Genomic DNA, 20,620 nt, shown 5'->3' on the forward strand with positions numbered 1-20,620 from the left:
TATATTATACTATAATACATTTATTTTTACATAGTGTATATTTATATATACATTTAATACTGAATATAAAGAATTATTATGAGTTATATAATATAATAATTAATCTATTATATTTGTTAGTTATTAAAATATCTTCTAATTTTAGATGGGAATTTAACTTAAAGAAGATATTGCTTTATCCTCCAAATGTTAATGAAAACATGAAGTGAACACAATCATAGTGAAGGTCAAATTATAAATCTAGTCTTCCTGTCAAGCTAATTTATAAGTGGTATTTTAAGAAAAAAATCAAATACATCAACTAAATTATTAAAAGTATTCAAAGAGAAAGTTTAAGATACCCACAATGTAGAAAACCTTTGCATAATTACTGAAATCACAAAGAACAGAAATGTAATTACAAAGGCCAATGGAGATATTTAATATTAGAACAAAATCATACAAAAGGTTAAAAGTAATTAAAATGACAAATGAATGTTAGATAAATGGAGGCCCTTTACAAACATTCTTCATATTTGCCTATTTTTCAGAATGGAAGAGATTATAAAACTACAAGGAATCAACATGTATGAAGAAAACAGGAGATAATAAAAGGAAAAGATTGCAATTAAGATTTATATCTGACATGGTATTGAACATTTCTTATAATAATAGTATAGATTCTCCTATATTTCAGTGTTCTTAGATTTCTAGCACAAGCATAAATGACACACACTTCTTAAATAACAGAATCATAAAACATATCTTTGTCTAGTTGAAAATAATATAAATGCCCCCTTCTAGGCTCAAAAAGAAAAGGTTCATCACACATTTCAGCAGAATTCTAAGTAGATTGGGTTTAGAGATCAAGTAAATATACTCAGAATAGTTAATTCAATCAGCAATCTTAGTAGGCTGCATTCTTCCTTGTTGATTAAAACTTTCAAAGATCACCTCCAATCTTTTCATTTGTTAAGAATTTCACTTATCCCACACATAAAATGTTCTCCAATACTGCTAATTAACACATTTCTTGGTAGCAGCCCGATAAGTAAAAACAGTTTCTTCCTTTATTGTGCTATGGATTTAATCTCAACACGATGCCCCTCTTTGTCCACCTTAATAAAGAAAATTGGCATTATGAATTGTTGTGCAAATGGAGTAATAGCAAGGGCTGCATAGATTTCCTTCATATACTTAATAGTTCTACCAGCAGCCCATGTCACTTGAAAATTAGGGGTTCTGTCTATACTCCCGAGCCCTTCCTGAGCCTCCAAGCTTCCGGCCAGTGCTTCCTCTACAATGATTTACTCAAATTCCTTCAAGGTTCTCCAGAACGCTCATACATATAAAGTTTTTTTGATATTATTTTCTCTTTAATTTTTCTCTGGCTCCCAAACTCTGAATTGATCTGGCCAACAGATGTTTTGTGCAGTTTTAATAGTAATGCATCAGAATTAGAGGCCCCCGGATTGAAGAAGGTAATGAGCAAAATGGAGTAACTTTTAGGGAAAAACAAATGCACTTGGTTTGCTTTATTTTTTTCATCTTGGAGAGCAATTAGAATGCTTTTATGTCTTATTGAGAATGAATATATATATATATGTTTATAATTATATATTATATATTATAATACATAATATTTTATATATGTGTACACACACACACACACACACACACACACACACTTTGGCATCTTTTACCTGAAGAAGCTGATCCTGGCTTAGCTCTACCTAATTTCTTTTTGCTCCTATGGAGAAATAGCAAAACAAAACAAGTATCCCAATTTCATCCCAGCTGCTCTGACTTCTTTATTTCCTTTTTTTTGTGAAGACATGATAATACATTCCTTTTCTGGGTTTCCTACCTCCTCTTAGTGCTGGTTAAAGACATAGCCTGTTGTATAAATAGAGTTGACAATTGTGTCATGCTGAGAACAAGCTCTTATTGCCTCTGTGGCACCTGGTCTTCACTTATATAAGTTCTAATGTAAAGAGAGATGGAGTGCAACATACATGTAAAGACTGATTCCTATTACTCCTCATTTATGATTGAGTACTAGTGACTTTGATGGCCTAACATATCTAACATATTTAACATAAGTTGATGGCCTAACATATCTAACATATTTAACATAAGTTGATTTGTTTCCTCAGAAACTCCACTATGCAAATCTTGGTGATCTTCAACATTCCTCCATCACAACCCATGGCAAAGTTCCTATTATTTGGTACTCAAGATACCCTATATAGTTATGTCACTTTCATTCAGTAGTTTCTGTACCAGGGTTGCTACCTAGAGCCCTCAGATATATTTGAGACTTACATTTTGTCAGGTTCCCCAGCCTCATATCATTTAAAATCCTCCTTCCTCAGGATGATAAGCCCTGGGTATTCTTTGTTTCTCTTATCTGAAATTAACTATTTTACATCATTTTTAGTGAAACATTCCTTCACTAAGGATTAGATGTAACTTAAAGGAGATATAAAGATTTCTTAAAATTTATTATGGAAACTGTAAAGCATATGCAGAAGTTAGAAATTAGTATAAGAAGCCCTGATCTAACAAGCAGTCAGGTCCAACGGTTAATTAATTCATCAACAATTTGGTTTCATGTTTATCTCTTTGGATTATTTGAAAACAAGTATCCAAAATCATATAATTTATCCCTAAATAATTCAGTACATATTTCTAAATAATTAGAATTTTTTTAAAAAATAGGACCATGATACCATTATCACACCAAAACATTAACAATAATGCCATCCATACTTACCTAGTCAGTATTCACATTTGCTCTTTTTCCTTCCTTCCTTCCTTCCTTCCTTCCTTCCTTCCTTCCTTCCTTCCTTCCTTCTCCTTCCTTCCTTCCTTCATCTGTCTCTCCCTCCCTCCCTCTCTTCCTTTCCTTTTCTTTTTTTCTTAAGTTAGTGTGATTGTATGAATGTCCATAATATTGCATTATCCACGTATTGCATTGGTCTGATATGTTTCTGAATACTATTTTAATCTATAGGTTTGACTAACTTCTTATTTTTCTTATAATTAAAACAAGTGTTTTGTTATTGCTGACAAAACCAGGTCATTTGTACTTTACATGTCTCAATTTCTGAATTTTGAATCCTTAATGCTATTTAATTTCTCCTTCCACTTCTTGTAATTCAAATAAATGAGAGATCTATTGGTTTGATTCAAGTCAGATTTTATATTTTGGTCTGTCAGAATCACAGGTACTACTTACTTTTTCCTGTTAAAAAAATATCGTATGCAGTATTCCTTCTTTTTTATGTTAATAATTGACTAGTGGGTTCAAGTGTGGTTAGCTTAATCCTCTTTAACTGCTCTAATATCATAGGCAGTCAGTGATAATCATTTTCCATGTCAATAATTTCATTAGTGGTTGCAATGTGCGACTCCATCATACTATTTTTTCTTTTAATAGCTGGAATGCTTAATTTAAAAATAACTTCAATTATTTTTAGTTTGTACAAGAATGTTAGGATGAATGTTAGTCATTCCCTTTATTTCCCAGTTTTCCAAGGCTTTGGTTATCTAGCATCCACCATATGTAATTAATGAGGTTTTTTTTTTATTTTTAATTAAGTAATATTATCAATTCATGAATTTGTCATTTATTAATTTTTAATTTCAATTATTTTTTCAGTTGGTTCCACTTGTTTTGCTGTTCAGATTGCCTTATCTCAACAATAGAAGCCTCTTCAAATTGGATCATGAGTCCTGATACGCTCCTGGTGGTTTTTGATAAATTCCTTGATTTAGGGGAATGTTTCTAACCAATTCTGTGCATTTTTTGGACTGTATCGGGATTTAGCCATTTCTTCAAGGATCTTTAATTCATTTTAATGGAAAATACTATTTAGAAGACCACAGTCTGTTTGCTAAGGTGTTCATTGCTCCTAGGTTGGTCATTGTTTCTAGGCTATGATGTTTGAAAATATACATGGATACAAAGAAGAAAATGTGTGTGTGTGTGTAAAATTATCTTTCCATTGACAAAACTGAAATAATAAAATGTTATCACCAATATAGATACTATAAATATTGAAATATTGTTATGTTTTGGAGAAATATTCTTTCTCCTTTTGACTAAGTACTTTCACCAATTTCTTTTAAGTCAATCTTTTGTATCTTGACCCACTCATTTATAAAATGAGTTAAGTTGTATTTCTATTCATCTATATGACCATATTATGATGACACATTTATAAAAATGAGAAAGTATTCCAAAAATAAAAATGCTGTAGTCAGCTTTCAATCATCAATAGGCAGCTTGCTCTTTGTTATATCCTCACTTTCGAAATTATTGACAAGGGACTACTAAATGATTTATTTTATTGGCAAAACTTTCTGAAAATGACCCAGAAATTAAAATGAACAATAGTTGTAAGAGTAGTTAATAGCCAAGGAGGGTGTTTATAACAATCAAAAAGGATGAAATCATTGTCAAGCTGTTTGCCCAGGAGCAAAGGGAATAATTAAGGTATCTACTGAATTCCATTGCAAAAAAAGCAGGATACTATTTGTGTTTCAGACTACAGCATAAGATTCAGGACCTATAAAGACTATTTCGAATAATGGGACCTTCTGTAGAGGAGCGTTTGATGACATTTTTGAAGAATCTGTGATGAGATGGGTCATTCACCCAGACTTCAACTATCTCACCCTCCCTGGGGTTCAGCTGAGGAACTTTGAAGCAACCCAATGAATAGCTGCTATTGACATTTTCTAAAAATAAGACGCGAGAAAGGAAAGTTTCAACAAACTTCTTCAATTTATTTCAACTCAATAAATATTTTGAAGACTCACTAATGTGCACTGTCTATGCTGCCCTTTGCATCTCTACTATTAAATGCTCTTCTTGCTTCAGACCCATCAGATCTATCCTTCACACTGCTAAGACAATCATCTTTTTCAAAACTTCCCCACCTCAAATTCTCAGGATAAAATCCAACAACTTTATTTTTAGTAAGACACAAAATGCCATTAATGATTTGTCTCCTCCATCTCCTCTTATATCTCTTACTTATCCCCATGCCTCTGACATACAAAGTTATTTGTATTCCAGTGTTATGTTCACTTGTGAAATGCTTATGCTATATTTGGTCATTCTGTCTTCATAGGACTATATACTAATTGGCCTTTAGATAACTCGCATGTATTTTACAGTGTTTAAGCTATGATTTTTCAAGCTTACTTAAATGTTTCTGGGTTTTCTGCATTAGCTGTGAGCAATTGTAATGTGCAAAGCCAGGTTATAGGTTTCTTTGTATAAATGATCCTGACTTGTGCAACAGTACCGGTAAAAGTAATTTTTTTTTTAAGAAAATGAGTGATTTACCTAATTATTTCATCAATCCTATAATATATCAAATAGTTGCTTTTCCATTAGAGAAGCCCTTTGTATCTCAAGGACATATACAGAATCTCTGTTTCAAGGGGATTTGAAAGAGAACATTTCTTAGTAAAAAGCTTAAAAACTCTGAAAAGAAAACAATGAATTGTGAAGCATAAAATAGATTACACAGAGAAGTTTTATACTTGTCAGGACAGAGATTGATTAGTTTTCTGGGTCTTCAGAGTGTCAGTTCACCATTTCATTGGTTTCTAACATAAGGAATATACCAAAATTTAAATCCAAAAGGATTTCATAAGCAAATACAAATTGCATTTGCATTGACAGGCCTCATTGCTTCTAATGGATGCCAAGACATCATCCAGGCAATATTTGTTGTTTATGCTACTGAAAAAGAAGAATTTTGGGGACTAGGTGACTTTCCAAGGTCAAATATCTAGGTAGTGGCAGAAACTAAAACATCCCTCAGTTTCTGAACTCTCAGTCTACTGTGTATTTTATTATAATGGGGCTATCATATATATATACACACCACAGTAAAAAAACTATCATTAGATATTGACTTTAAATTTAAAAAAAAAATCATTATTGACAAGCATTTATTTTCTAGACTCAAAATTAATCAGAATTATTTACTTTTTCTCTCTTACATAGACATTTAGAAATCTACTTTTTTACATTTTTTTTTCCAAATTGAATGTTTTAGATCTTTATATAAGCTGCTTTAAAAATATTTTGTAACAGGTAGTCTGTTTGGTAGCATGTTAAAGAAATTGCATTGGTCTTACAGCACTTAATAAGGTTAGCACATTACAAACAGAATTAATGAAGGGGGAATGGAGCAACCGTTCTTTTGTATAAGAAAGTAAAGATTATTTGAAAGGAGAAAAATACAATGCAAATAAGCAAAAATATTAGAAGACTTGAGAAAGGTAAAAGAAAATAGAAATGAGGCATTATAATATTTAATACTGTTAATAAATATTAAGTAGAATGTATAGAAATACATGTGCTTCAATATAATTTTAAAATTTTATATTTGAAGGCATACTAAAAATAGTTCAGTGACATGTCAAGGCTGGCAGTTCAAATAATATCAAATAATACTAAATGTTATCATTGTGTACAAGAGGTGGATGTAGAACCTCTAAAGGATTTTAATAAATTTTAGATTAATACTCATCTGCTTGAAATGTAGAGATCAAAGTCAGTTGCAGGAAAAAAGGCAAAACAGAAAGACCTCTAGGATATACTGTTTACTATGTAGACACTGGGAAAGACATCTGTACAATAATACAATATGATACACAATAAATAATACAGTGAAAGTAATGGTTCCAACTTATAGAGCCATATGCTTGGTAATATAGATGACTAGACATAATATAAGAATAAAGCCAACACATATATTCTCTGATGGTGTCCTTTAATGTTAATGCCTTCCTCTTTGAAGTAGTTAAAGTTGCCTATTTGTGGGGTTTTTCTCCATTTGTATTATGCTAATTTGTGATTTAATTCCATCATGAAAATGGCCTATAAAATTAATATTTATTCTATATTATTTCTCATTTAGGATATTGTTTGAATGACTCCCCTGTCCCTTCACCATGCAAAACAGTAAACTTAAAATCACTTTCTCTTTTATCATAGAATTTTTCCCACCTGTGAAGGACTCATACAAGATATCCTAAAGTAACAATTCCCTTCTCAAAATCATGACTGGCCAATATTAAAAAAATTTTAGTCATTTGAACTAATAATACCCTTTCATTAGTGTATGTTGGTAAATTAATGAAAACTAGATTTTTAAAATGTTGAGCTCAATGTCATATACCTCATAATAAATTTCCCAAATTTAATGCATAAAATTTTGAGAGTCCAAGGTGAACTTTAATATTTTAAATTTCTCTGGGCAAGATCTACTTCATTTTTAAGCCCGGTTCTAAGTTTAAGCAGATGTAAAAATTCACGAATATTCAAATGTTTTGGGGGTAAACTTGCTTTACATATATGCGTAAGAAGCTTGCATTATTAGAATTCTTAAAAGGAATAAAAAACACTAAGATATCCATTTTTTTACATATACATATAAAATTATTTTTGCAGAGATGACTTCAGTATTAGTTGTATGACTATAATTTTCCTTAATTTTTGTTATGCTTATTTTTCTGCATTGAAATTGATCAATGAATAAATTATAAATGATAAATTTACCAAGGCCATCATAAGAAATCTGGTCTTTTTGGAGAAGAGTGTTTATCACTTTCAGTGGAAGTGGATTAGAAATAGATTTTTTAAAAAAATAGAATTTAATATAAATATTATAAATAAGATGCATTAACTACTACATTTAAATAAGATAATCTACTACAAAATTTGAACATATTCATGCATGATATCTAAGAATTTTCTTCTATTCTTTTTTATAGTTGATTTATGTTGTATCAGCATTTTCATGTTTATGTTATTAAGAGATTTTTCAAAAGTAAACTGACATTTCATCAGATGTGTAATCATCTCTCATATTATGCAAACTCTGGAGTCTCTATCGGGACAGGAGTTTTTAACATGTTCATTCACTGACATATCACCAGCACCTAGAAGAGTGTCTAGTACATAACAGGAGTTCAATAAGTATTTGTAGAATGAATTAAAAAAGGTTAGTGAATAAATATTGATTTACAAACAAATTAATTTCAACATATAATTTTTAAAAGTGTGTTTTTTTATGACAAGTGGAACATATGATTACTGACTGCCTTCAAAGACCTTACCTTAGAATGCTCTTTGAGTTTTAAAATCTTAAAATCCATAATCATGCAAACACATGAGACGCCAATGGTTGGTTCACTAATAGTTACCAATGCTCAGTTGAGAAAACTAAACAAAGCCTAAGTCACAATGATTCAGGCTACAGAACATAACCAATCGCAGTTCTGATATCTACCAGATTGCTTTTACTGGAGTCTTCAAGGCGATCACCCCATCTCCACAGTCCTGTCATCCTGCATCACCCTGCAAGTGTTACTCCTCTATTTCCTCCCATAAACACTGTTCTTACATGTGATGGTTAATATTATGTGTCAACTTGATTGGGCTAAGTGATGCCCCGTGCTGGCAAAACATTATTTCTGAGAGTGCCTGTGAGGGTGTTCCTGGAAGAGGTCAGCATTTGATTTGGTAGACTGAATAAAGAAATTTACCCTCACCAGTGTGGGCAGGCATCATCCAATTGGGCCTGAATGGAACAAAGAGGTAGAGGAAGGGTGAATTCCTTCTCTTTTCTTGAGCTGTGACATCCATCATTTCCTGCCCCATGGCATCGGAATTCTGATTCTCAGGCTTTCAAACTCCAGGTCTTACTTCCGTGGGCATGTGGCTGTCAGGCCTTTGACATCAGACTGGGAGGTATACCTTCAGTTCCCCAGGTTCTTAGGCCTTTGGACTTTTGAATTGTATCATCAACTTTCCTGGTTCTCTGCAGACTGAAGACTATGGGACTCAGCCTCTGTAACACTGTGAGCCAATGCCTATAATCAACATATATATACACATATATATGTATATGTGTATATATATATATGTATATATATATGTATGTGTGTATGTATGTGTGTATGTGAAAAAAAAAATATATATATATATATATATATATAAAATCTGTATGTATTCTATTGTTTCTACATCTATGGAGAACTCTGACTATTTCTTTCCTCTTGAAATCTCCCTCCCAACTCTCTGGAAACTTATTTTACATTTTAAATAAAATACTATGAATCACTTCTTTCTGAAACACGTCCCCTTTACCTGATTGCCTTCCAAGGTAATGCTAGGTCATGTGACAAAAATAAGAGTTTGCTGCTAATAGGATCTTCTAAATTCACAACACTGAGGAGTGTACACTTCATATTTGGGTTACTATAGGACTGTGATAGAGGCACTAAAGATACTTCAATACATCCTTTCTCATTATTTATTGAGTCTTCAATTTTAGGTTTTTATCAATTGACTATCTTAGAATATAACTCCTTCAGCCTGTTGCACAATTGGTAATCATTGCCCAGGGAACTCCTTTCCTTCTTTATTGGCTTATGTCTATATTACTCAGGGTCAGGTCAGAAAAAGAGAAATCACACTATTTCAGTGAGAGTGACATTAATACTGGGACCTGGATATATAAGTAAAAGAAATACCAGAAGCACAAGCAGCGGAAAGTGAAACAATCAACACTTAGAAACATCTGAAAACATCTGCCACTTCCTTTTGCTAATGAAACAATAGAAAAAGGAAGTTTTACCTGTGCACAGAGACCAAGGAATTCTAGAACCAGCTAGCACCTTGATAAGAGGGACAATAGGGAGCTTCCCTATAAAACTGTGATAACAGAGAAAGGAACTGTTATTGGTAATTCGACACCACACAGAGACGGAATTGCTGCCTGAGATACCACTTTAGAGAAAGCTGGAGAGAGGAAAAAAATACCCTGGCTTCTTGAGTTTCCTGTCCTCCAAGCTTCTGCTAGTAGCTTTCATTGGCTACAATTATCAGGAAGCCAGTTTTCATGAAAATCTTGAAATTCGAGAACCGTGATATACAGAGAAGGGCAGAAGAGATATGAGAGTAAACATGCAAATGAAAGGCTTCTAGATAATAAATGTTGTATTTCTTCTTTTTCTCACCAACTCTTGTTACTTCATTTTTTTGTACCCTAAATGCATTGGTTCACACTCCCACTTCAATATTGGACAGAAATAGCAATAATGGACATTCATATTTATTTCTGATTTTATTTTAAACAGAATGATACAAAAATTGCTCCATTTTTAATGAGATGTTCTGTGGTGTATTTCTTGGTGAGTATGTATACTTTATAAGTTTAAATGAGTTACCTTCAATTTCTAGTTTGCTCTAAATAGTTACCAAAAATGGTTACTAACCGCACATATTCTTATAAGTTTTTACTTACCAATAAAAATGATTCCATAATTCTCCCTTTAGTCAGTAAATCTGACAAATGTATTCATGTATTTCTGTTGTTAAATCAACGTGGTATTTCTCAGGACAAATCCTATTTTTTCATGTTACATCGTTTTTTTATCTGTTGCTGAATTTAATATTAATTATTAATACACTTAAATTTTTCATCTTTGTTCATTGGTCTGTATTTATTTTTGTAATTTTTTTTTTTACATATTGTATTACGTTTAAAGACTAAATAGAAAAAGTTTCAGAATATTCCTCATCTCTGTTGCCTAGATTTCTGTAATAAAGGAGTGACCTACACACTGAGAATTTGACAGAACTAGTCTACACCTTCGGTGCTGGTATTTGTTCTTTACTCCTTCAATTACTTCAAAGTTATGTGATTATTCAGGATGTTTATTGCTTCCGGACTTAGCACTAGTAAGTTATATTTTTCTAGATATATGTATATTTCTGCCTATGATTTAAATTTATTTAAATGTTATTAATTATGAACTCTCATTTTCTTTCTAATCACTGTTATATCTGTCAGTAATTTTATATTCATTCTTACATTTATTTTCTGGGTGACATTTATTTTCCCTGGCAAGCCGGCATAGTAGTTGATAAATTATTATTTTAAAAGAACAATTTTTTAGATCCTCTTCATTGGCTATTTATACATTTTATTTATTTATTTTCTTATTATATACTTTAAAACCATTGGCGTTATTATTTTGTTGTTCTCTAACTCAATAAAACTCTACTTTCTTCTTTCAAGCTATTCATTTTCCTTTATATAAAACATTTGTTGCATCTACCAAATTTTGATATGTACAACTTTATTATTTCTAGTGCTAAAAAAGCTTGCATATTTTCATTATAAAGGACTGTTTAATAGATTTTCTACACAGATGGAAGTATATAATCAGTACTATCTAATGTGATAGCTACTAGCCAGATGCGGTTACCGAATACTTGAATGTGCCCAGTGCAACTGAGAAACTGAATTTTTTATTATATTTACTTTAATTAATTTAAATTTAAATAGCCACATGCAGCTAATGCTTACTTCAATGGACAGCTCAGTATATAAAATGAGACATTATCTTATAGAGGATGGTTATAGAACAGAAATATTTTGAAGCAAGAGTTATACTAAAGGCATCATGCTCCCTAATTTCAAACTATATTACAAAACTCTAAAAATCAAAACAGTATGATTTTGGAATAATAACAAACATAGATCATGGAACAGAATACAGAGCCCAGAAATAAGCCTACACATATATGGTCAATTAAATTACGACAAAGTAGCCAAGAATATACAATGAGGAAAGAATAATCTTTTCAATAAATGGTGCTGGGAAAATTGAACAACCACATGCAAAAGAATGAAACTGGATCACTGTCTTATACCATATACAAAAAATAACTTAAAATGTATTAAGAACTCAAATGTAAGATCTGAAACCATTAAATTCATAGAAGAAAACATAAGTGATAATCTTCTTGACATTGGTTTTAGCAATAATTTTTGTTAATCTGACACCAAAAACAAAAGCAACAAAAGTGAAATTGAGCAAGTGGGACTAGATCAAACTAAAAAGCTTCTGCACAGCAAAGGAAACCATGAACAAAATGAAAAGGTAATCTATTGAATAAAAGAAGTTGCAAATCATATATCTGATAAAGAGTTAATATCAAAAATGTAAAGAACTCATACAACTCAACAGTAGAAAAACAATCAATTAAAAAATAGGCAGACGATCTGAATAGACATTTTTCTAAAAAAAGGACATACAAATGGCAACAGACATATAAAAAGATGCTCAATATCACTATTATCCAAGAAACGCAAACCACAACCACAATGAGATATTATCTCACATCTGTCAAAATAGCTATTATTAAAAATAAAATAATAATGTCAAATGTGTTGGTGAGGATGTGGAGAAAAAGGAACTCTTGTGTACTATTGGTGGGAATGTAAACTGGTGCAGCCACTATTTAATTCTTAAAATATAATAAAATTTTGCCACTTGCAACAACATCGATGTACACTGAGGTCATTGTGCTAAAAGAGAGAGACAAATACTGTTTGATCTCACCTACATGTAAAATTAAAACAACAACAACAACAACAAAACCAAAAAAAACAAGTTTATAGATATAGAGAACAGGTTGACATTTGCCGGGGGTGGGGGTGGGCAAAATGAGTGAAGGGGGTCAAAAGGTACAAACTTCTAGTTACAAAATAAATAAGTCCTGGGGATCTCATGTATAGCATGATAACTATAGTTAACAATACCGTATTGCATAATTGAAAGCTGCTAAGAGAGTAGATCTTAAAAGTTCTCATCACAAGAAAAAAATTTTTTAACTATGTATGGTGACAGATATTCACTAGAATTTTTGTGGCAATCATTTAGCACTGTATAAAAATACTAAATCATTATATTGTAGACTTGAAACTTATATAATGTTATATGTCGATTCTACCTTAAGAAAATAAATAATAAGAGTAACAATATACTGCAGACTGGAAAATACCAGGCTGGGAATAGGAAAAATGTGGCATATAGAAAAATCATAGCAAAATATTGTAAAATAAAAAAAAATAAATAAAGCTGGAGTTTTTTAATAATGATTGTATGTTTGTAGGCTGATATATATCATCTAGTAGAGAGGTAAATCTTGATTCAAAAGAGGGAAAATCGCTGGAGTTTGGTCCTTGAGTAGACCAAACGTGAATGTGGATGGGATTGAGTGCACAAAAGGGAAGATTTACCATTAGGTAAATTGCTAACAGATTTAAAAAAAAAAAAATTTATGAGGAGCCTAAATATCCTTCTACAGCAGCAGTAGATGAAGCAGAGTATATGATTACACATGTAGATGTGATGATAAGAGCATGTAGTCATGCAACATATAATAATGTTTCAGTCAACTATGGAACACATATATGACAGTAGTCCCTTAAGATTATACTGGAGCTAAAAAATTCCATCATAGTTATCATAATATCATAACATTACTCACATGTATGTGGTGATGCTGGTGTAAACAAACCTACTGTGTTGCCAGTTGTATAGAAGTATAGAATATACAATTATAGACAGTATATAATACCTGATAATAATAATAAATGACCATATTACTGATTTATGTATTCAGTATCCTATAATTTTTATCATTATTTTAGGATGTACTCTTTCAACTTACAAAAAAAGACAGTTTGCTATAAAAAAGTATGTAATTTTATGCTGGTAGCAGCCTTATGCATCTTGTATTTACTGTATCTCTTGCTTGCATTATTTTCTCTTGTATGTGATTTAATCTCATGTTGTTTAATACAATAATGTGCTACATAGGCTTGTAGCCTAGGAGCAGTAGGCTATACCATACAGCCTAGGTGTAAAGTAGGCTATACTATCTTTGTGTAAGTATACTTTGTGATATTTGCATGATGACAAAATCATCTAATAACACATTTCTCAGAACATACCCATCATTACGTGGCACATAACTTTAATTTTTTCAATATCCAATTTCTTCTTCTTAATTATTGAATAATCTGTATTACTGGAGTTGGGAAATATTTCTAGTTTAAAACTAAATGTCATAACCACTCTCACTATAGCTTTGGCCAGTGAGAATAAGCATGACTGCCCGTGATCAGTAAAACATGCATTTTCTCACTTACCCATTCTCTGTGTACTTTAGAATGAGGAAAAAGTAGATTGAAGCTCCAACAGGAATCTCGTCTCTCTGGTGTACTCAGAATGGAAGATATTTACTATTGGTCTCTAATAAATCTGAAGCCACCAGAAGCAGACATGGACTGCCTTCCTCTAGATGTGTTTTACCTGAAAGAAAAATAAACCTCTAACTTGCTAACACATTTTTTTTAGTGTTTATCAAACACAATTATTGAAATAGACATATATTGGAAGTGAGGTGTTGATAGCAACACAAAGTAAAATGTGGCTGAACAAGGGTGGTGAGGAAGCATCATACAAGTTTTATATGGTTAAAGATAGAGTTGGTACTAAGAAATAATAAGTAATTAATAATAATTAACATTTGGCCAAACTACCACTTGATGTATATTTGATAATAGACCATTTGCTTACTAAAACTGTAAAACTAAAGAGAATAGTAGAAAATGTTTAGGACATTCTTTGTCGTAGCTTCTTCTTACTAATTTCAGTTAATTTCTGCAAATTTCTGCAAGGAAAAGATGAATTCAGGGTGAAGTTATTGAGGCTACAAGCAAAAATAAAAGGAAATACTGTTTTTGACAGCGGAGATGACATTGCCAGTGCCCTGCAATCAAAGTTCACTGAGAGTCCTATAATTTGGACCCCTGTACAGGGGGAAAAGCCAACTGACACTGCTCTGCAACCCAAACTGAAGCTCTTAAAGCAGTTATTGCAGACAGGTAGCCTCATCAGAAGAGAAACTGTACTCGCCAGACTTTCCAAACATCTTTCTCTGATAATGTCTGCCATGTATTGAGATGAAGCCTGCCCTGATGATGTTAATTATAGTTCTCTTTGGTTTCAGGGTAACTGCCAATGTGAGGCATGGGCGGATAAATGGAACACAGTGGTCAGTAAATAAAACACAAGAATCTTTGTGCTTGAAAATTCTATCTAGGCAAGTTTTGTTTGTAAGTAGTCACACAAGGAATTGCCCCAAAGTAAAGAAACAGGTAAGTATAGAATTTTGAGTGTTAACTACAAAAAAATCTAAAACCTGGCTGGTTATATATATTGTGCTTGTGACTATAGAGCCTTTAAAATAATACCCGGGTCCCTAAAACTGTACCAGTCTGTGAAGTGTTCTATGAAAACTCTTCTTCATTAATGCTCATTTCAGAATGAGTCACAAAAGTAATGAATAATGAAAAAAACATTTGATGGATTATGAAGAGTCTCTCGCACAGAGGAGAAGCAGAAAGTAAAAGCCTTATTCTACCTGGGTGAGAAATGTTAGCTAGTCCTCGTAATGGGTTTTGATAGTTGTTCTGAGTCAGTGCAAGTGTTTTCTGTTCTTTTTTTCTGACTGGGAAGGTGGTGGTGGTGGTGGTGGTGGTGTGTATGTGTGTGTGTACATACTTGGGTATGATGAGTCCAGATATACTGTTTAGCAGTTTATATGTCCTTCCATAGAAAGAATCAACATCCAAATCAGATGGAAATAATTAAACATTACTCAGAGAACTATTTTGAATCAAGATTTTGAGGAGCAGGGGAATGTCACAGAGATTACTAGTTACCTATCCAATACCCATTCTCCCTATATTCCTTAGACATAGAATCACTCTGTTATTAGTGCCACCTTGTGCCCAGACCTCCATGAGGATGGGGAGATGATAAAAATATTAGTAGAGGAAATGAGTTAGGGCTTCTTGTAGATACCTTTAGAAGCCAATTCAGCTGAAGATGAGAACATTTCCCATTGCCCTGTCTTTTTCTGACTGGAATTCAGAAGTCACTATTGGAAGTCCTATTGCCTTTTGGTGTCCATGAACCAAACTTGAGGGTAGAAGCAATTGGTCAATAATAGAAAGTAAAAAGGAGTGTAATTCTGTGATTACTAAGGAACTGCCATGGCATCCCTGGACTTTGTCCTCACAGGTTTTACGTGAGTTTAAAAAATAAAAGTAGGGAGAGAAGCAATCCATTTGTTCCAGTCACTGACTGAGGAAGTCTCTAGATTAGATGCCAGTTTTGTTTCCTAATTGATGTAAGGCAGTTCTCTCCTGATAGCTTTTGTTTTATCAGTGAAATAAGAAACAAACTGCAGCTGAGAGGGAGTAGGATATTTGAAGGAATGGAGAGGAAAAATAGATTTTTAGGAGAATGGGAGAATAAATTTACTAAGTATGTATGACTTACTAAGTATGTATGACTAAGTATGTATGACACACACACACAATACAATGCCAAGCAGCCTAAAAGCCATCTAAGTTAAGTCATGGATTTAGATTGAAACTAGTTGGCAAATTTGTGTTTTTCATGTGCCATAATTAGCTAGAAAAGACAGAGAACTGGATATAATCACTTGCGGCTTTGTCAGGCAGAAAGAGACAAGAGTGTGACTCGTTATTAATTGTTCACATTCCATATGTATCACATGCAGAAACATCCTAGGAAGCTATATCTTTTTGGATGTTCACCATTATTGCTATGGAACAAACCTACTATCCTATTATTCTGGCCTCTTGAGAGTTCATTGCTCCTCACAGCTACCCTTTCTAAGTCTAACTCTATTAGACTTACTAATGCAACAAGTCAGTGGTTTATTTACTTTCTCTCAAAAGGTATGTAGACATGGAAGGCTCTCAAGATGTAATTATATCCAATCTACCTATTCACACACACATAATTCCTTATAAAATTCAGAGGTATCAATTACACTTATGGGATGAAACTGTCCTTTATGTTGCTTTTATTAGAGCACTGAGAACTAGTTTACATTAAAATTTTGTTTGGAAACATTGATAAAAGACTTCAGTGAAAACAATCATTCATCTACTTGCCCTCTCCCATTTTGCCTTATTTAGTATGTAGGTTTTACCTCTTACATTAAAAATTATATAAATTCTAACTCTCATGTTACTCATCAATTCTTATATCCGAAATTAGTTTCACAGTGTTGAAATTAAGTGTGTTTAAGTTCTCCAATGATAAAAAAGAAAACATGTGAAAAGTTTTCCTTAATTTAGAATAAAGCAGAATTGCACTTTTTAAGAAACTCATGTTAGTCCACTATGACTATAGCATTTAACTAGATTGAAGACATCTTAAAAAAAAAAAAAAAACAGGGTTCTCAGGATTTTATTGCATGAGGAACTGTATGCTCCGATATATAGTGAGTTTGATTGCTCTTAAGTGTTAAATTGTTGAAACAGAAACAAGACAACAAACCAGTGCATCTGTACCAGGAAGAAGTTACATATTGGCTATATGTGCTGGCTGTATATTTTCTTAATCATGCAACAGTAACTCAACATTTATTCATTTACATACATTTCTAATATAAAGAACACTTTTGAAAATGCATCTTAAAAAATCAAGTGTTGAAAGTCTAAAATTATTGAACATATTTTTAAAAATTCAAAGCAGAAATATATCTCTTTATATACTTAGTTGAGAATATTTTTTGTGTAGATGATTAAAATTTTTTAAAATATATCAAAATATGATTTGACAATAGCTAAGACTAAGAATGTCTGACTTCTGCAAAGTGGATAAATAAAGTAACATCTATAAATAATAGGCTAAATATTTGGCTAAAAGCTCCCTGAAGAGAATAATAGGGAGTTAAATTAATATCTAAAATGGTATTCATTAGCAATAATTATTTTAATAATCACTGCTAATCACTTAAAATTTAAGATCAGTGAGGATTAATGAGATCATCAATTCAAATTTGTTATAGGTTTCGATAAAATTTCTTGACTTACTGGGTAAATATTATGCATGAAATTATACATCTTAAATTTAGTCAGGAAAAATCAAATGCTTGGGTGTTTTTTTGTGAAAATGAGAAAGAAAATCAGACCTGGTAATAACCCAATTAGGCTGATGTTAATGGATTTTAGGCATCTGTAGTTTAGAAGATAATACTCAGGATTCAGAATTTGTGAATTAGAAAATAAACTCAGACCTAGGTTTAGGTTTATCTTGCCATTCAAATAAGTTAAATATATATATATCTATACACACACACACACAAATACATATTCATATATATGTATCACTTAAAATAAATATTCAATATAAATGAAAAAATATGTAACTTCATTAAGTTAAAAGGCAACAGTTTAAAACATAGAACATTACTGAAAACATATACCTTTAGTTTAATGAAAACTCATTTCATCATACTTGCTTTTCTCCTTTTACTGTGGATACGTAAAATCTTTGTATGACCAGGTACTGATCAAAAGTTACCATTTGGGAACTTTGAGGAAACGTGGCGGAGAGAGAGATGTCTCCAGATCTCTCCCCTCAAAACAACAATAAGCTGAACATCTAAAACTCAACAAAAAACACCCAAACTGCACACCAGCATGTCTGAGTGTGGGATCTGTGCATAAGAGCTACCATAGGTCAGAACCCCAGGTGTCCAGCGGCGGACTGGGAGAAATAAAGCAGGAGGAGGGGGAGGGGAGAAGGTGTGGACTTACCTGAACTGCCCTGCCAGGGAAAGCTGTGAGCTCCCAGTGGCCGGCCTGCAGCAAGGCCCAGTCATCAGGGCAGAAGGCAGAGAAGCGGTATAGGACCGAGAAAAACAACAGTTGATTTTTACTGGCCACAGTTGCAAAATTGAGGCTGAGCTGCAGCCCCTAACCCCCAATTTAGAGGGCCCCTTCCCCTATACCCTTGGAGACTGATCACCACGGAGCCCCAGGGGAATTTGAGCAAATGCTGCTGAGACTGTTGCTGACACTGATAGGGACTGAAACTAATGTTAACGAGCATGATTAAATATTTACAAGAAAAAGAAAAGGCATTTTTAAGGCTTTCTATAAAGTAGGGATCCAAGAGGCTTAGACACCACCTACTGGAAACCAAAAGAAAAGAGTCTTCTTTGCAACAGAATAAAAAGAGACCTTTATATAATAAACTTTCTTTCTGGAAAAACAACAAAATACACTTCCATTATTACTCAGGTGGAGAAATAGCCCATTAAACACTATGAACAACCAAGATGACAAGGCATCTCAAAAGAAAGAGAAAAATCTCCAGAAAATAAGCTTACAATATAGAAATATGTAACTTAAATGACAGAATTCAGGATGGTACTTCTGGAAAAACTCAGTGAGTTCCAAAACGAGTCATATCAACAATTTCAGGAATTGAAAGAACACCTAGATGAGCAGAGCAAGGAGATTGGAACCCTCAAAAAGAACCAACTAGAATTTCTGGAGATGAAGAACACACTACGAGAGTTGAAAAATGAAATAGCAAGCTTAGGAAACAGAATCGACCAAATGGAGAAAAGGATCAGTGATATCGAAGATGGATATCTAGAAACAAATCAGAAGGAAGAAGAGAGAAACCGAAGAATGAAAAATGATGAAGGAGAAATTCAAGAACTAGGCGAGGAAAAGGAACAGGTACTAGAAAGCATTTCAGACAAATAGTGGACAAGAATTTCCCAAATCTAAGGAATGAGCTGGAGCTTAGAATTCAAGAAGTCAACTCAATTATTTCAACCCAAAAAGGCCTTCGCCAAGACACATTGTATTAAAGTTATCAAAAATTAACGGCAAAATAGAATTCTCAAGGTAGCCAAGGAGAAGAAAACAGTAACTTATAAAAGTAAGCCCATTAGATTATCTTCGAAATTCTCAGTGCAAACCTTACAAGCCAGAAATGAATGGAATCAAATATGTAAACTATTAAGTGAAAGAAACTACCAGCCTAGACTAATATATCTAGCTAAGCTCTCCTTTAGATTTGAAGGAGAAATTGAGACCTTTCCAGACATACAAAAATTGAGGGAATTCTCCACTACAAGGCCTGCAGGAAATACTGAAAGGGGTCAGCTCACCTAAAACAAAATGACAAAAACAAAAACAAAAAAAACAAACAAAAAAAACATAAATAGGAGTGAAGCAATTATCAGGCAAATAGAAGCAGAGGAGTGCAATCCTTACTAAGAACAGGGCATTATAATCTTAAATAATAATAAGAGAATTGCTATCGCAATACAGTAATGAATGTTCAGCATACATAGGGACAAACTGAGATAACAATGATTGGAAAGGGAAGGATTCAAAGAACCAAACTTGCAAAGGGGAATGGAGATAAGGCATGTGCAGAAGAAAATGGACGACTGTATGTATATGACTATCCTTTACATATTCGAAATGGTAATCACACACACCAAAAATTCAGAACTGATATATAACATAAAACAAGAAGAATGAGAGGGAAAACCCTCAAAAACCAACCAAAATAAAGAAAACAGAAACGCAAGGACAAGGAAGCAATGGAAACGCCGAGCTACCAGAAAGCAAAAGATAAAATAGCTATAAGACCTCTTATTTTAATAATTACCCTAAATGTAAATGGATTGAACTCACCGATAAAAAGGCACACAGTTGCAGAATGGATCAAAAATCAAAACTTATCCATATGCTGCCTCCAGGAGGCACATCTCAGCTCCAAAGACAAATATAGGCTCAAAGTGAAAGGGTGGAAAATGATATTTCAAGCAAATGGCATTCAGAGAAAAGCAGGAGTAGTGGTACTAATATCAGATGAAATAGATTTCAAAATG

The 20,620-nt window shown here is 32.7% G+C and overlaps 1 protein-coding gene across 1 annotated transcript in view; it reads right to left on the reverse strand.

Moving 5' to 3' along the window:
* LOC112481382 overlaps positions 1-20,620 on the reverse strand; it is a 121,876-nt gene that overhangs the window by 59,018 nt on the left and 42,238 nt on the right. Inside the window, exon 3 of the transcript XR_003046886.1 lies at positions 14,022-14,184. The gene's annotated coding sequence lies outside the window, so the exon portion shown is untranslated. The remainder of the gene's footprint in view (positions 1-14,021; positions 14,185-20,620) is intronic.

This window comes from Pteropus alecto, unplaced genomic scaffold (assembly GCF_000325575.1).
Source record: "Pteropus alecto unplaced genomic scaffold, ASM32557v1 scaffold72, whole genome shotgun sequence".
Lineage (NCBI taxonomy): Eukaryota > Metazoa > Chordata > Mammalia > Chiroptera > Pteropodidae > Pteropus > Pteropus alecto.